General features: G+C 26.2%; 1 protein-coding gene across 1 annotated transcript in view; it reads right to left on the reverse strand.

Moving 5' to 3' along the window:
• The window catches only part of LOC136973031 (uncharacterized), a 39882-nt gene extending 24735 nt beyond the window's left edge, over positions 1-15147 (reverse strand). Inside the window, exon 1 of the mRNA XM_067267716.1 lies at positions 15023-15147. The gene's annotated coding sequence lies outside the window, so the exon portion shown is untranslated. The remainder of the gene's footprint in view (positions 1-15022) is intronic.
• Positions 15148-15961: the final 814 nt, after the last annotated feature.

Genomic DNA, 15961 nt, shown 5'->3' on the forward strand with positions numbered 1-15961 from the left:
CATATGGCTAAATATAAAATTATTGCAATACATATGCAGTATGTCTAAAACATAATTATACTTGTAATATCTCTAAAAAGTATAAAAGATTTAAAAGTTATATATATACAGTAAGTAAAAAGAATTTTTATTTTTTTTAATATAAATTATTTGAATTAATGGTTTTGTAAATAAATACAAATTTTTAGCAATTTCATTTAATATGTTTTACATTAAATTGTCTATAAAACATTTCTGCAAATATATACTATTGTTTTAAATTACTTTTGTTTTTATATACCATGTAAAACTCATTACATATAACATTATCATCAATCGGTAGGATACCAAGAAAGCACTTGTTAACTTTTGTTACATAATGTTATAAATCTTCATTTAATAAAAAAGTGTTTAAGATGAGGATTAAGTTCTTCTTTGTAAATAACTAATTGTATTTACTTAAAAATTATTTAAATATATTTTTTAGATTAGCAAAAGTTCTGTTTAATATGAACGTTTCAAATTAAAAATGTTAATTTATTTTATTGAAAATTTAATTACATAGTTAATCAAAATAAAATTTAATTATGTATAGATAGGAGTAAAGTTGGTAAAGTATTGAAAAATTTGATTTTTATTGATTTTTATTAAAACATCTAAGTTCTGATTAGCTGGTAAATTACTATATATATATATGTATATATTATAAATATGAAATACGCAAAAAAATTTTTGTTTAAAAGCTAAATTTTATTATTTTTTTTAAATAAAATTATAAAAGTTATCTTTTATAAGAAAGTATAATTTTTATATGTATTATTTTCAGTAATAAAACATTTGTAGCAAAAATGAGAAACCTGTAAATCTTTATCGAAAATGAATATTGTTGTATGGCTACAATCTGAATGACAGATCAAATTTAGAGACTTGAGTTTTATTAAAAACTGTAGAGATTCTGAGTAAGATAACAATTTAATTAAAGTATAAGAAGAATTTATTGTAGAAATTGATTTTTAAGAAAAAAAAAACAGAATATAGAAGTAAGTAGATTGCCAAGTACTAAAAAATTAAGTATTTTTCTATTCTTCTATAGGAGTTAAATTTTCTATTAATAATTTATATCAAATATAATGATTAATACCTAGAAAATTTTTATTAGGAAAATATCTATTTTTTAAATGCTTTTTATAAATAGAAAAATTTTAGTTTTGTTATAGAAAAAAAAAATTAAGTGATTTATTTTCATTCTTTTTAGTTATTTTAATCCAAACAAAAATCAGAATAATACTTGTATACTTTTCTGAGCATACGAATGGAATCAATAAGAGACATCGAGTTAATAAATAACAAATTTACCATTTAAAAAAAATTCAATATAACTTTTGATGATATTTTTTTATATATATACAGTATATATACATTTTTATATAAGAAACCGAAAGGAATTTATTTAAAATATTTTAACTTTTGTAATTCAAAAAATACTTTTAACTAATTAAAAATATTGTTAAAACAATACATTTAATAATTGTGAAGCTTATAGACAGTTTTTAAAATAAATAATCTAGTTAGAAATTTACAAATTTCTTCTGATTTTTATTATAAGATTATCAATAATATACTCATAATTAATTTGTAATCCTCATCTAATTAAATTAGCACTTAATTAATAATTTATTAATATATATTTTTTATATTGTTAAGTACAGTACATACAATGCAAAATAATATATAACCAAGTATTGTGTGTGTATATATATATAATATTATTATTATTATTATTATTACTAGAATAATAAAAAGCAACTCACCCCATTTTTGGTTAAATATAGGAACCATGATATAACGTTATTATCCTATCTAATTCGTTCGTAAAATAAACATAAATATATACTTAAATATAACTAAAAAAAGAAGAGAAAAAGCGCCCAAAGACACTTCTCTCAGCTGTTAAATCTCCACTAATGTGGACGAAGGGACCTGACAACAAGCTGAATTTGACGTAAACGATGTTTCAACCAATCAGGGCTCAGTATCTGTGCCTATCGACAGAGCGCGTAAGTGTTGGGAATATTCCCTCTCCGTAGGGAAATTTTATTAAATCGTTTAAGGAAAAAGGGAAAAATATTTGATTTCTCAATTAAAAATTTATTATTCGTGCATTTCGTTTTATTTTCCATTGTTAAGAAGTTCTTTAGTAGTAATATAACCTTAAGTTTTTTTTGTAGAAATAAAATATTTTTTACGCATATTTTTACTATTTTTAATTATACTCATTGATTTAATATTGTTTGAAGCAGTTGCGTGTCATAAAGATAAGGTATCGCGATGAATTAAATGTTAAAATTAGTATAAATGAAAAAAATGAGATGCAGAAAATTATATACGTAGAGTTAATTATTGATAGAAAAGTAGTTTTTTAATATGCGAAATACGTTGGGCAAAAAATATATAATGGAAACATTCTGATACGCATTAATTAAATAATAATAAATGTATTTATTCTAAATGAAGTGTTTTAAAAAATTATATATATAATAAACTTTTTAGAATGTATAGATCACACTTATGAAAATTATTATTAAAGTACGTAGCTTACTTAAAGGGAAAATTTTATCTGAAAAAGAAGTAATGAAATTTCAGTAGATTATTTTCCTTTTAAATGCTACATGACATTTGATTTAATAAACGAAATTTTCTTGAATAAAAGGAAGGCTATTTTGTATCATATTACGTCTTTGCATGCTTTAACTATCAAATTAAATTCTCAGTATATTGATTTTTATTATTTTAGATTAACAATTTTTTATTTATATATTTAAAAATTGACAAAAAGAAACGTGTAAAATGATAATTGATTCCATATAAACAGAATTCTTTATAATAATAATAATAATAATACTTTTTTTAGATAATAATGCAGACCTATATTCCTAAGACGAATTAAAATGTATGTTATAAAAATTAATTTTATTAGATTTAATAAGAAGATTACCTGCAATCAACTTGTCTACTGTCCCTAATTATGATGAATTAGTGAATAAATAGTGATCATTCTCTAGTTTATTATTTTATATTTTTAATTTTTCCCTTTTCAGAACAATAACAATGAAAGATTTTTTTTTAAGTTTAAAGAAATACAAAATAATGGACTTTGTAGATCGAGATATTATCGAAACCAGAAAATAATTTATGTTAAAAAGATACAGTTCTGTTCGTTTTAGCATCGAGTCCCCAGTAGAAGTGAGGCCCTGCATACAGAATTGCCTAAAGTGAGCCCCTTAGATAAGTGGTGCCAGAGGCAAAGTTTTTGTGTTTTCCAATTAAAAACAGAAAATCTCTCTTGATTTTAGTGTAAGTTTGATAACGGCATTTGTTAGTAACATAAAATATCGGATCATTTATGGAAAAGGCATTAAATAGAATGTTTATTACATATAAAGATCAATAAATGTTATTCAATTCAATTTATGGTAAATAGAATATTTAAAATGAATCGATTTTTGTCGTAAAGTATAGAGTCTCTCTTACAATTTGTATAAAATTAATATATTTTAATAAACTAGCATCTATTGCGCTTCATTTTTGGAGGAAAATCCGCTGTCATTTATCATATTAAATTTTTGGCAACAAACAAGTGACGTCACAATTCTTGATCCTCTCCATCCCACGCACCGTCCTTGTCTTGGATTCTCTAGATGGTGTCGAACTTTTATACATTTTTATAATATTTTTTTCTCTCAAACAATTGGGAATGTAAAGTGTCGCAACTGACAATATAACTTACAGTAACGTTTATTTTGGAAATGTGTTTACGCATGAAGAAGTAATCTTAAAATAGATAATCAATTTAGATCATCTTTTTATAATTAATTAAACACGATAAATAGTTTTATAGCGATATTTTAAAACTAAAAGAATGAAGTTATATGTTAATTAAAGAAATTAAATAGGTCAAATATTCTTCAATATAAGCAATTATTATTGATCTAAACATGAAGCAGGAGTAATCTATAAATAGATAAATTTATCAAAAACTTCTTCGTAGACTTGAAAAAGAAAAATATGAAGATAATAAAATTTGAAAATATTTAAAAGTTATTTGATTGAGTGTGGAAAATGATGATAAATATTTAAATAACTTGGATTTAATTTTGAAGTCGAATAATTAAATAAATCTATACAAACTGTTGATAAAATATGAGCATAAATATAATCATATTATGCATATTTGCTTCATTTAGAAGAGGATAAAACAACAGGTAAATTTTCCATGTGGAAGGGTCTACGCACTAGAGTCATTGACTTCTGCATAATGGAAGTACTAATTAACTAAAGCTACTAATGAAACCTGGTGCTACAGCATATTTTTCTAATCAGTTCGTTGATCTAAATAAATTGATTTCCTGATCATAAACATTTTAAAAGAGACTAGTGAACGATATTAATATTTTTATAAATAATTTATATCAATTTTCCCCGTAGGGCTAACTTACAGTTTATCTTGTTTTTTCAAAGCAATAATAGCTGATAACTTTGTAAATGTTTATAATAATAATCTAATAATATAGTTAATAATAGTTAACATCTCTGTAATGATTTTTTTAAAAATCTTAATAATTTGTCATCCAACTAAATACTAGTATTTGTAAATTGATTTTTATGATTATCCATAATATACTGTTAGATCTTTGTAAACTATTGCTAGTAAATGTGGCTACTCTCTATTGCTCTTTGAAAAATTTATAGAAATTTCTTTACTACTTTGCAGTAATTATCTGTTTTATATTCAGCTTATTTTTGTTATTTTAAGTCAACATCTTTTATCTACTTGTCATTTATTCATCACGCTTAATGTGTCATTGATTCTCAAACTGAATATTTTATCATTTAGATTTTTGTTTGCCATTGGACTCAAATAAGTAACTATTTATCCATCACATAAATGTTCTTGACACAAATTTCAAGCTGAACGTACTGACCTTGTTAAATTTATTGTAAACCATTGACCATCAGTTTCATTCAGTTACAAATGTTAATAATGATGCAAATCTACCGTTTTCTATTATACATTTTCATTTATATCCCATTATAAGGAAAATAAGTAGCATATAAAATTTGAATTAAAAATAATTTTCTAAATACAATTATAAATATTCAAATTAATTTAAAAAATTCTTAGTAATTAAGAAAATAAGTGTTTCTAATCTAATTAAATTCTAACTTTTACAATGCAAATTTTGAATTTTAATTGAGCAAATAACTTATGTAGTTAAAATTGTTATTTAAAAATTAATTAATTCGATTTTTGTTTCATAAATACAAAAAGATATTAAGATATTAAATACAAACAACTTTCTAAATTTAATATTAGCTAAATTATAAAACTTACGCTATTTAAATCATAATCCCTTAATTCCTACCTCTATGGTTGATAATCTCCTTAGAAAAGGGCTCATAAAATTAATTATTTGTATATAATATAGGTCTACTCATGAGATAACTCTGTAAATATTTTTCATCACTTGATATTGATCTTAACGTATATTTTCTATATATCCAAAACTGACGTCATTAAGTTATCTTTCTTACGTCAAAAAATACTTTAATGGCTACTGGATTAAAGAATAATTAATAAAAATGTGACATGGATAATGGTTTTTGGTTAGGATACTTAAAAAATATTGTTAAAAGTCGGTAAATGATAATGGTTTTACGTAGGTATAGTGCGTAGGTATAATGAAGATAGGCTTTTTAAGGCTTATGAGTCTTATGAAACCTTATTTATGTAGAACAGTTGAGAAAGTGAGAAATGCTTAACCTACATTTGCTTCATAAATAGATGTGCAATGACATTTTCATTTAACGAAGGTTTAAGCCTACAGAATATATACAAAAAGATAATGTCTTAATTGTTTTTTCTGTAATCAAAAACGACTATCCGTTTATTTGAATATTGAAATATTTGACTGGCTTTATCGAGCGAAAAAAATGTTTTAATTCTTAATTTATCTAATCTGAAAATTATTATAAAGTTCAAAGAGAGGAAAAAAACTATCGAGATTGACCCTTAAAGTGAGGATAGAATTGAAAATTTCATATTATATATATATAATCTTCGGTATTATACGAGTCTTAAATTAAAATAGTAAAATAACTATTAATATTTTATATTTAAATAAATTATAATGATTAATCTTAAAATAAAAAGTTTTGTTCGTTGCACGACCTTTATAACATTTTTCTTATAAGTCAATCTTGCTCCTTGACCGCCCTTCGTGGTGGCAAAATAATCAACACACTTCAAGAGTAATCATGCCTTGGCCTATCCTTGGCCATAATACACGTACATTTTTTTAACTATAAATGTAAAAAAAAATCTATTAAAAAATTTTTAATTAAAATAACAGTTTAAAAATTAAACTTTTTTTCATTATTTTATTTCCAGGAATCTACTGATTTAATAAACTTAAAATATATTGATCGTGAATTTTTTTCCTATCTTTATAGAATAAATTACTGTTGTAAATTTAAAAACTAACTTTATAAAGTTAAGCAAATTTAAAGTTTATGATACATTTTTAATTAAAATATATATAAATATAAATATATACAAATTTTTCGTCATTCACTCGTCCTGTCGTATATCAGATATTAAAATCAATATTTACCATTATAGTAAGTGTTATTTTACATAAAGAATGCATAAATAACTCATAAATTATGCTTGCGATTCGTACGAAATGTCATTTTTTTAAATTAAGAAAAATAATATATCAAATTACTATATACTTATCGATGTATATAGTTAATAAGCTGGCAAAATTTTATGACATCATCGAAGTCATAAAATATAATCTTATTAATTTAAGATATAGATTATACATGCTCATTTCATTAATTCGTATTTATAATATATATATATATATATATATAAGGATTTGTTTACAGCATTTGCTGTAAGGCAAAATTGTGCGTCATGGACCCATTGTATTATTTATGAAGGTTATAAAGAATTCAACTTTTTACGCAAAAAGATTAAGAAATATTTTATGTAAACATAACTTCGTGATGAGAGGGGAAAAAAAACAACAAAAAAGGCGTTGGTGAAGTCGTTATTGACTACGCTCATTGACATCAGAAAAGGTCAGGAGGTTAAGTTTCAATATTTCTGGGTCAAGTTTTTCTTTAATACGACCTTCAGTTGGACAATTGGAAAAGTTATTATTTAAATGTAGGACTAGGTGAAAATTTCAAGATTAAATTAATATTAATAAGTTTATACAAAATTTTTGAAATTAATAGTTACTTTTGTTCCTTCATTTGGTTATTAAAGAAAATAAAGGAATCTAAGATATTAAAGTTTATCGGACGATAAATAATTGAAAAGAAAAAGCTGATTTTTCATATTTTAAATGATAATGAACTCGTTAATTATAATAACAAAATGCTTCAGTAATAAAGATGATTCGCCTTCCAAAAAACTTGAAAATTAGTTATTTAGAAAGCGTGCTACCTAAACTTTTTAAATATGTAGAACAATACAATGACATTGCTCCTGTTGATCTACTTATAATAAAAATTGGCGAGCCGTGCGAAGGCTGATCGTCTATTAATGTTCATATAAAGAAAGTCATTGATTACTTAATTGAAAGCCGAACAATAACATTTATGTAGAATATAAGTTCTTGTGTCATTTATTTCCTTGAGAATTTTTCGAAATTCTTCTTATCCGAATTTTTACTTATTACAAGCAATCGCGATCAACTTGACATACGAGATATTAAATATAAAGTACCATTTAATGAATTTACGTGTTGTAGTTATTGTATATTTAGCTATGTCATTGTTATAAATTTTATATGTCTTTAAAAAGTTATATTCTGTGAATTAATTAGCAAAAAATTCGAAATTTTATAAAAATATCATAGAGTTTCAACTGTTCTCTGTATCACCCTTATTGAATTGTTAAGTTTTTTATTTCAAGAATTTCAAGAAAGTGAATGGCTTGTCACTTACACGGACAAAATGAATACAAAATTTACTTTTTAAATCATTAACAGTAACTTAATTAATTAATGACGTGGATATTCTATAAATAATGAATTTGCATCACAATGTTCTCAATATTTTAGTAGTGGCTTGCCCCTGTACATCATACTTTTCCTATTAGCAAGAAAGTCATCTTTAACTCAATTCACGAGAAAATTTTTGAATTAAAATAACATAATTTTCGGTGCAAATCGGAAGTTTTTATACAGTTAATCAAGGCTTTCTACCTCTAAGCTTTACATATTTCGTCTCGTCTTTCATCTATCTAACACCGTTCTCGAGATTAAGGAATGACAGACAGACAAATGACAATAGGTCTACAATAATGTTGCGACGAATAGTAACCAAATATTCGTTGCATAACTAGTCTACAATTTTTTCAGATTGTAGCGTAATTAAAAATTTGATACAAATAAAATAAATAATGTAATGTGTATAAGTGCATGAATATTATGAAAGAATAGAAACTTCTAAATGGAGTTTTTTTCAATTTATAAATTAAATAATTTTTATCTTTTCTAAAAATCAAAATTAAGTTTCATTATGAAATTCAGAATCGAACTTATTTCATATTATTTTTAAATAACTGATGAAAATATTTGTTTCTTCATTTCTACGGCATAAAAAAGGTTTCAGTTTGAAATTTTATACTATGAAATTTTATATTGATTCCATTTCTAAGAAAGAGAAGGACTAAATAGACATAATACAAAGTGTAAAGACTATTGCTCTTATTTAAAATAATGAAAAATTAACAATGTTAAATCAATTCTATAAAAAATTCTTTTTGCAGGTATCTTTATAATGATAATCCTATTATCAAACGTCAATAATTTTATACTGTAGACTTGATGCCTATTATTATCTTATAATTGATATTATTACTTACATTATTGAAAAAAATATAGTTTTTTACAAGATACCTAGAGTTGAAAGAATAAAGAAATAGGAGGCATATTACAAATATTAAAATTAGTTCAAAGATAGAATTCCATTCATGGAATTTATTGATCAAATAGAGTATTAAAAGTCATTCCTTTAACGAAAGAAATTTCGCAAGAAACGAATTGTTTAGATAATTGAATACATTGACAACGTATAAAATAATGAATGCATTGAAGTTTACTAAGTGGAAAATGATATTCTCAAATAGAAGACGAATTTATATCTAGTTTTTCTAACTACTAATGAACTGTAATTAATGTATGATTCGTGATTTAATTTCACCATTTAAAGTATATGAATTCACATAGCCATCAAATAGAAAATTTTCTCTGACAACTGTTGAACTGTTGTCAAGGTGTCACGTTTCTCCAATGAACAAAAGACTATTTATTGTTTTTTTTTATTGAAAAAATTAATGTGTATTTAAATCTGTATCGCGTATCACCAAATTAACAACCTTGAAGCATAATAGAAACATTATTTTAATTATTATTAAATTTATGATTAAGAAAATGCATAGAAATTTTCTAATCAATGTTTTTGTTATTTTAAACGATAGTTTTAATATCGCATTCTTTGTGTTTATTTACAGTCAAACCTGTTTTTGTGCGGTCTTTTTCTGTGCGATTTTTATTTGTGCGACTTGTTTTGTGCGATTTTTTTTGTGCGGTATATGAAAATTTCAATCAAATTGGAACATAATTGACTCCTGTAAAATTTTTTAAAAACTCTATTGGTTGTTTTCTATGACAGCAGCAGGTTTTTTCATTTTTTATTCAATAAAATTTTTTTCTCATACGTTTATTTCGGTCCCCTCTTATTTTAATAGCATAAAAACCATAAATATTATGTTATATTTGAACAGATGAGGTAAGTTAGCTCCCCTCCAGCTTTAGACTGCAGGTGTGAAATATCACGCCTTGTTAAATGAAATAACACTTCCTGCAGCTATATTTATCAAATAAAATCATTATTTAACGATTATTTTTAACTTTTTAATGTTAGATTCGTATTTAAGTGGAAATAATTAATTATTATAAAAATTAAAATTCTTAGAGGATTTTTTCCCCATTAGGTGTTGCAGAAAAAGGCCCAAGGAGTTAAAAAAGCAATTCCTAGTTATTTCGTACGGTTTCGAGTTATTTTCTACGTGAGACTTTTTTATGCGGTCCCTATTCACCGCATAAAAAATATTTTTATAATTGTGTTGCGAAAACTATTTTTATTAGCCACTCGTGAAGTTTCGCGCGATTTTTTTTATGCATTTTCTTTTATGCGGTCCCTATCCCCCGCATAAAAACAGGTTTGACTGTATTTATAATTGCTTATAATTATTAATTATTATTTATAATATAATATGTAAATAAAATATACAAGAAATTGATAATGCTTTTCTATAAATATGTAAACAAATTTACATACGACAAAGTTTTAAACTGTGATGATTTGTTTTTAATTAATTCACGGTGTGCAGCCTAGTATAGCTTGGATATGTGTATTATTGTTTTAATTTGTTTTTAATTTATTTTATATTGAATGATTGCATTTAGAATATTATAGTCTTTAAATTTTAACACATTCATATTTAATTAAAGATTAGTGCTAAATGAGATATTTTCCAATTCATTGTTATAAACACTATACACTACTGAATATGCTAAATATAATAAACGTAAAAATAAATAAATACAGTTTTAGCATTTATCCAAAATTAAAATAATAAGAAAAGTCGGGGTTTAAATAATGAGCGATAATTCTTTTTTATTCAAAACTCTATACAGTATTTCATTATTCGTATATTTATATACGAATAATGAAATACGCAATTAATTGATTCCAAGAAAGCGCCACTTGAAGCGAAATCGCATCCAGTGATTTAAATTATATAAAAATTCAATAATATATAACTGAAGGACCAATAACGTAATATTAAAAACACTCATTTTCAATTAGCTTTATACCTACACGCTTTTTTTTATTTGATTTTTTCCATTCTATTTGTTCAGTCTTTTTGATTTCAGTATAATTTTCGACAATCTTTCGAAATACGTATAAAGAAAAATTTGAAGAATCTGGCAATTTGTCAAAGATTTTAGGATGAAACTTTTCTTCTGTAACTTCATATATCACTCTGTGATCGTTATTCTTTTATAGTTTTTAATGTCTTCGTCGGAAGAGTTTTACCAGTGTGGGGATCAACCATTTTTCTTGAGTTAATGCAAATATATCTTAAACTTTACTTTTTTTTTAAATTTATATGTCATTTGTTATATACAGAGTATTTACTTTCACTTTACATAATCTTTTGTTTGTCTATATTTTTAGTATATCTGTTACTGGAAGTTGGTTTTATATTTTTGTTGACTAGTTTGATATAATAAATAATAGTTTTAATTAATTAGTTATTCTGCTTTGACGTATTTGATTAAGTGGATCGAAATTTTATTATACAATGATTCGTTCCCTCTTCAGCCAGTTTTTGGTTTTTTGTAGATGACGCCAAAAACCTTCCTCCTGTGTTTTGTTGTTTTTGTCGGAACAGATTTCTAATGTGGCTCTCCATCTGTATACGTCGGGGACCCCGAATACAATCTTGGATAGTGTCATGCCGCATGACACTATCCACAATGATTCCCGACGTATACAGATGGAGAGCCACATTAGAAATCTGTTCCGACAAAAACAACAAAACACAGGAGGAAGGTTTTTGGCGTCATCTACAAAAAACCAAATTTTATTATATTTAACATTACTTATGACTGTTTCATTAATTCAGAAAATGCTTTCATTAATTAGATCTCATTTCTTGAATAAGATCTGTAACAATAGCAATAAGTTATACTGGAAAGTTTTATATACGACTTCAGCCATTGGACGTAATTTTTATAATATTTATTATTTATGATTTATATTTTTCATTGGGCTGCAATTTGAAAAAAAAAAAAAAAAAAATGTAGAACTATAAATTCCCACTCGTCTGTCAATTGTCTGTCCGCCTGTCATTCCTTAATCTCGATAACGAAGTTACATAGATGAAAGACGAGATCAGCTATGGAAACCATAAGGGCAGAAGTCCCTGATAAACTGTATACGAACTACCGGTTAAACAATAAGTCATGTCATTTTAATTCAAGAATTTCCCCCTGAAAGGAGTTAGATGACTGGCACTCCACTACTAAAGGAAATAATGATGTACAGGGGCAAGCCACTACAGTACTAATATGAGGCGGAGAGCATATGTTTTAAGTTAAAAATACGATTAAAAATTTCAGTCGGCATTGTGACGATATTTGCTCGTTATATATACCGGTACGTTAATACGGGGGTAACTTTGAAAGTTTTGCAATACAAGAAAACCATCCAAGATCATATAAAGTGTTTGTTTATTTTTTTTAATAATAAACTTCATATGACACATTGTGCTTAAACAAATTTCACTAATCTCTTAATCTAAGTGAGACAGGCTCTGTTACTAATAGTAACAATGGAATTTTCTAGAAAAGCACGTCATGCAATCATTTACTATGATCTTTGTGTTGGACTAAATGACAAAGACTTCTATGAACGATTGAAATTGGCTGGAGAAGAATATGATCGCAGAAGACCAAAGATGTACAGTACCTATGAAACGATACAGGAGAGACTACAGATTGGACCCTCTGCAGTTGCAGACATTCTCCGTAAAGAGTTACGGTTTTAAAACGTAGTGTCTCGATAGATTCCTCATAAGTTGACATTCAAAAGTCAAAGCGTATCGGGATCTCTAAAAAAATTCTGGAAATTTTGAACTAAGATAGACACCAGATTATTTCCAAGATTGTCACAGGTGATGAGACACATACCATTTTGTGATTGTTCCACGCGTCAATAAAGCCGGGTATGGATCCATAAAGATGATCTAATTCCATCAACTGTGAAAAGGCAGAGAGCAATAAAACAGTCATTTTTTCTGTTCTTTCCGTTGCATTAATCTGGTGAAAGCGATTAATCTTGAAGAACAGAAGACAGCAGCAACTAATTGGTTCACTACAGTTTGTTTTCCTGAAATTCCAGTATAATTTTGCATCATGATAATGCTTTATCACACACCGTCAAGCATACCGTTGATTTCCTTCAATTGAACATCAACCATATTTATCAGATTTGGCAATGTATGACTTATGGCTATTTTTTTAATCTTATAAAACATTTGAACGGTCGCAAATTTAACACATGGGATGAAATCCAAGCTTCTGTGACAGAGTAATATGAAATAATTCCAGAAAATGAGTGGCGTCATGCTTTTGATCTTTGGAAGGAGTGACTACATAAGTGCATTTTAACCAGATGAGAATACTTTGGATATAAATAAAAATTAATTAAATAAAAATTTTTCAGGCCTTATTGTTTTCTTGTATTGCAAAACTTTCAGAGTCCAAACTGTATATACATGATTGTGTTTAGAATGCGGTCTTGTAGTTTTGTGCATAAAGTATATCATAGTACAAGATTCGACTTGAAGATACTGTAATGTAATTTGTCTATTTTTACAAAATATCCTTAAGTACAGTTTGGAGAAAATATATTATTTGCCTTTGAATACAGGTATACCTCGCCTTACATCGGTAATTGGTTCCAGGAGAGGCGACGTAAGTCGAATTTACTTGTGTAGTTACGACGTAAGTAGAAACTACGGTGGAAAATGCCAATAATGAGCACTTAAAGACCGCTAAATAAGACGACAACACAGAAATACAGATGTTTTCTTGTTTCGTTCTCTAGGATTTATGATGATTATATTAACATTTACTGTAAATGTACATATTTTAATATGATTTTATGTGCTTTTAACTCTTTTCTAGTGATATTACGACTTAAATATTTGTGGCGGACGGATGTAAAGTCGAATAAAATGATTTTTATTTTTCCATATACTTTTTTGACAAACGACGTATAATCGATAACGACGTAACTCGAGGTATACCTGTATACGTTTATAGTAACTGATTGCTTGATATAATATACGAATAAAATTGAACGTTTTTATATATAACGTATATGGTCTACCAGAACCTAGCTGAATCTTGATATTTTTTATAAGAAACTGAACCAAAAAAAATTCTATGCATCATTCGTCAAAACAACTATTAATGTGTCACTGAAATAATTAACATCTGACTACTGCATTAAAGTTATCAAAAATAAAACATTTTCGAAAAAGTGTACATTAGGCCATATTTGGAACTCGTGTATTTTATGGCCTACTTATAAAATATCGTAATTAACACAAATTATAATTAAAATAAACATTTATTTCTTAAGAATCAAACCAAAACCGTCATCATTCCTAAAATACATTCAATTTTCACTTTAAAAAATAATAATAACCAATTCTGGTTAGAAACAACAGAAATTTAAAATTTAGACCATCTGTCACGTTGTTTTGTAATTTGCTCTTCCATCATCTAAATAAAATTGTGTTTTCATGCAATAAATAAATTACAATCAATCTGATTGATGTGGATACCTTACTTGGATCCCAATATAGCCTTCTAGCCCGTAATAAGAAACCGTAAGAAATTCTCATTAGAAACAATCTTATTAAAACTTCCACAATATAAAATGCAAATTAGAAAAAAAAAACTGTACTGATATATACAACAATAGTTACTCTGTTCACCCAGCATAGAATCAAACGATTAGCACGATAGCTTGATTTATTTTTTATTAGTAAAATGTTCTTAATTGTTCTTTTTATCTAAGAACACTCTATAATTATTCAAAACCTGTGTTATTGTTAGCCTGTGCTGACACCATAAAAATTAATAGCATTTAAATAAAATCTTAAATTACTTTTTAATGATTTATAACAACATAATTTAATTTCAGTTTTATTATTATGTAATGAAAATAAATGTAAAAGTTGTAATTTGGAGTATTCATTTATCAAGTACGTTTCTCAAATTTGATACGAAATATAGCATTAGAAATGTTAATATTTTATTTTGTAAGTAGAACTTAATTTTTTAGTGTTCAAATATTGATTTCATTAAATTTAAAAACTTACTGTTTTTGGTGAAGAAGGTATAATGCGATGGAATGACTTTTTTCTAGATTGTTTGATCAAATGTACTGGATAAACCACAATACATGGTGGGGCATTACATTTCAAACATTTCTTCAAGGATAAATTTATACTATTGACTCTGAAAGCTTTGCAATACAGGAAAACTAAGGCCTGAAACAAAATAGTTTTATTTATGTTTAAAGTACTCTCATCTGGTTAAAATGCACTTATGTAGTCACTCCTTCCAAAGATCAAAAGCATGACGCCACTCATTTTCTGGAATTATTTCAGATTACTCTGTCACAGAAGCTTGGATTTCATCCCATGTGTTAAATTTGCGACAGTTCAAATGTTTTATAAGATTAAAAAATAGCCAGAAGTCATACATTACCAAATCTGATAAATATGGTTGATGTTCAATTGAAGAAAATCAACGGTATGCTTGACGGTGTGTGATAAAGCATTATCATGATGCAAAATTATACTGGAATTTCAGTGACTCCAGAATTTTAGGAAAACAAACTGTAGTGAACCAATTAGTTGCTGCTGTCTTCTGTTCTTCAAGATTAATCGCTTTCACCAGATTAATGCAACGGAAAGAACAGAAAAAATGACTGTTTTATTGCTCTCTGCCTTTTCACAGTTGATGGAATTAGATCATCTTTATGGATCCATACCCGGCTTTATTGACGCGTGGAACAATCACAAAATGGTATGTGTCTCATCACCTGTGACAATCTTGGAAATAATCTGGTGTCTATCTTAGTTCAAAATTTCCAGAATTTTTTAGAGATCCCGATACGCTTTGACTTTTGAATGTCAACTTATGAGGAATCTATCGAGACACTACGTTTTAAAACCGTAACTCTTTACGGAGAATGTCTGCAACTGCAGAGGGTCCAATCTGTAGTCTCTCCTGTATCGTTTCATAGGTACTGT

This window comes from Centruroides vittatus, unplaced genomic scaffold (genome assembly GCF_030686945.1).
Source record: "Centruroides vittatus isolate TY-2023 unplaced genomic scaffold, ASM3068694v2 contig_3077, whole genome shotgun sequence".
Lineage (NCBI taxonomy): Eukaryota > Metazoa > Arthropoda > Arachnida > Scorpiones > Buthidae > Centruroides > Centruroides vittatus.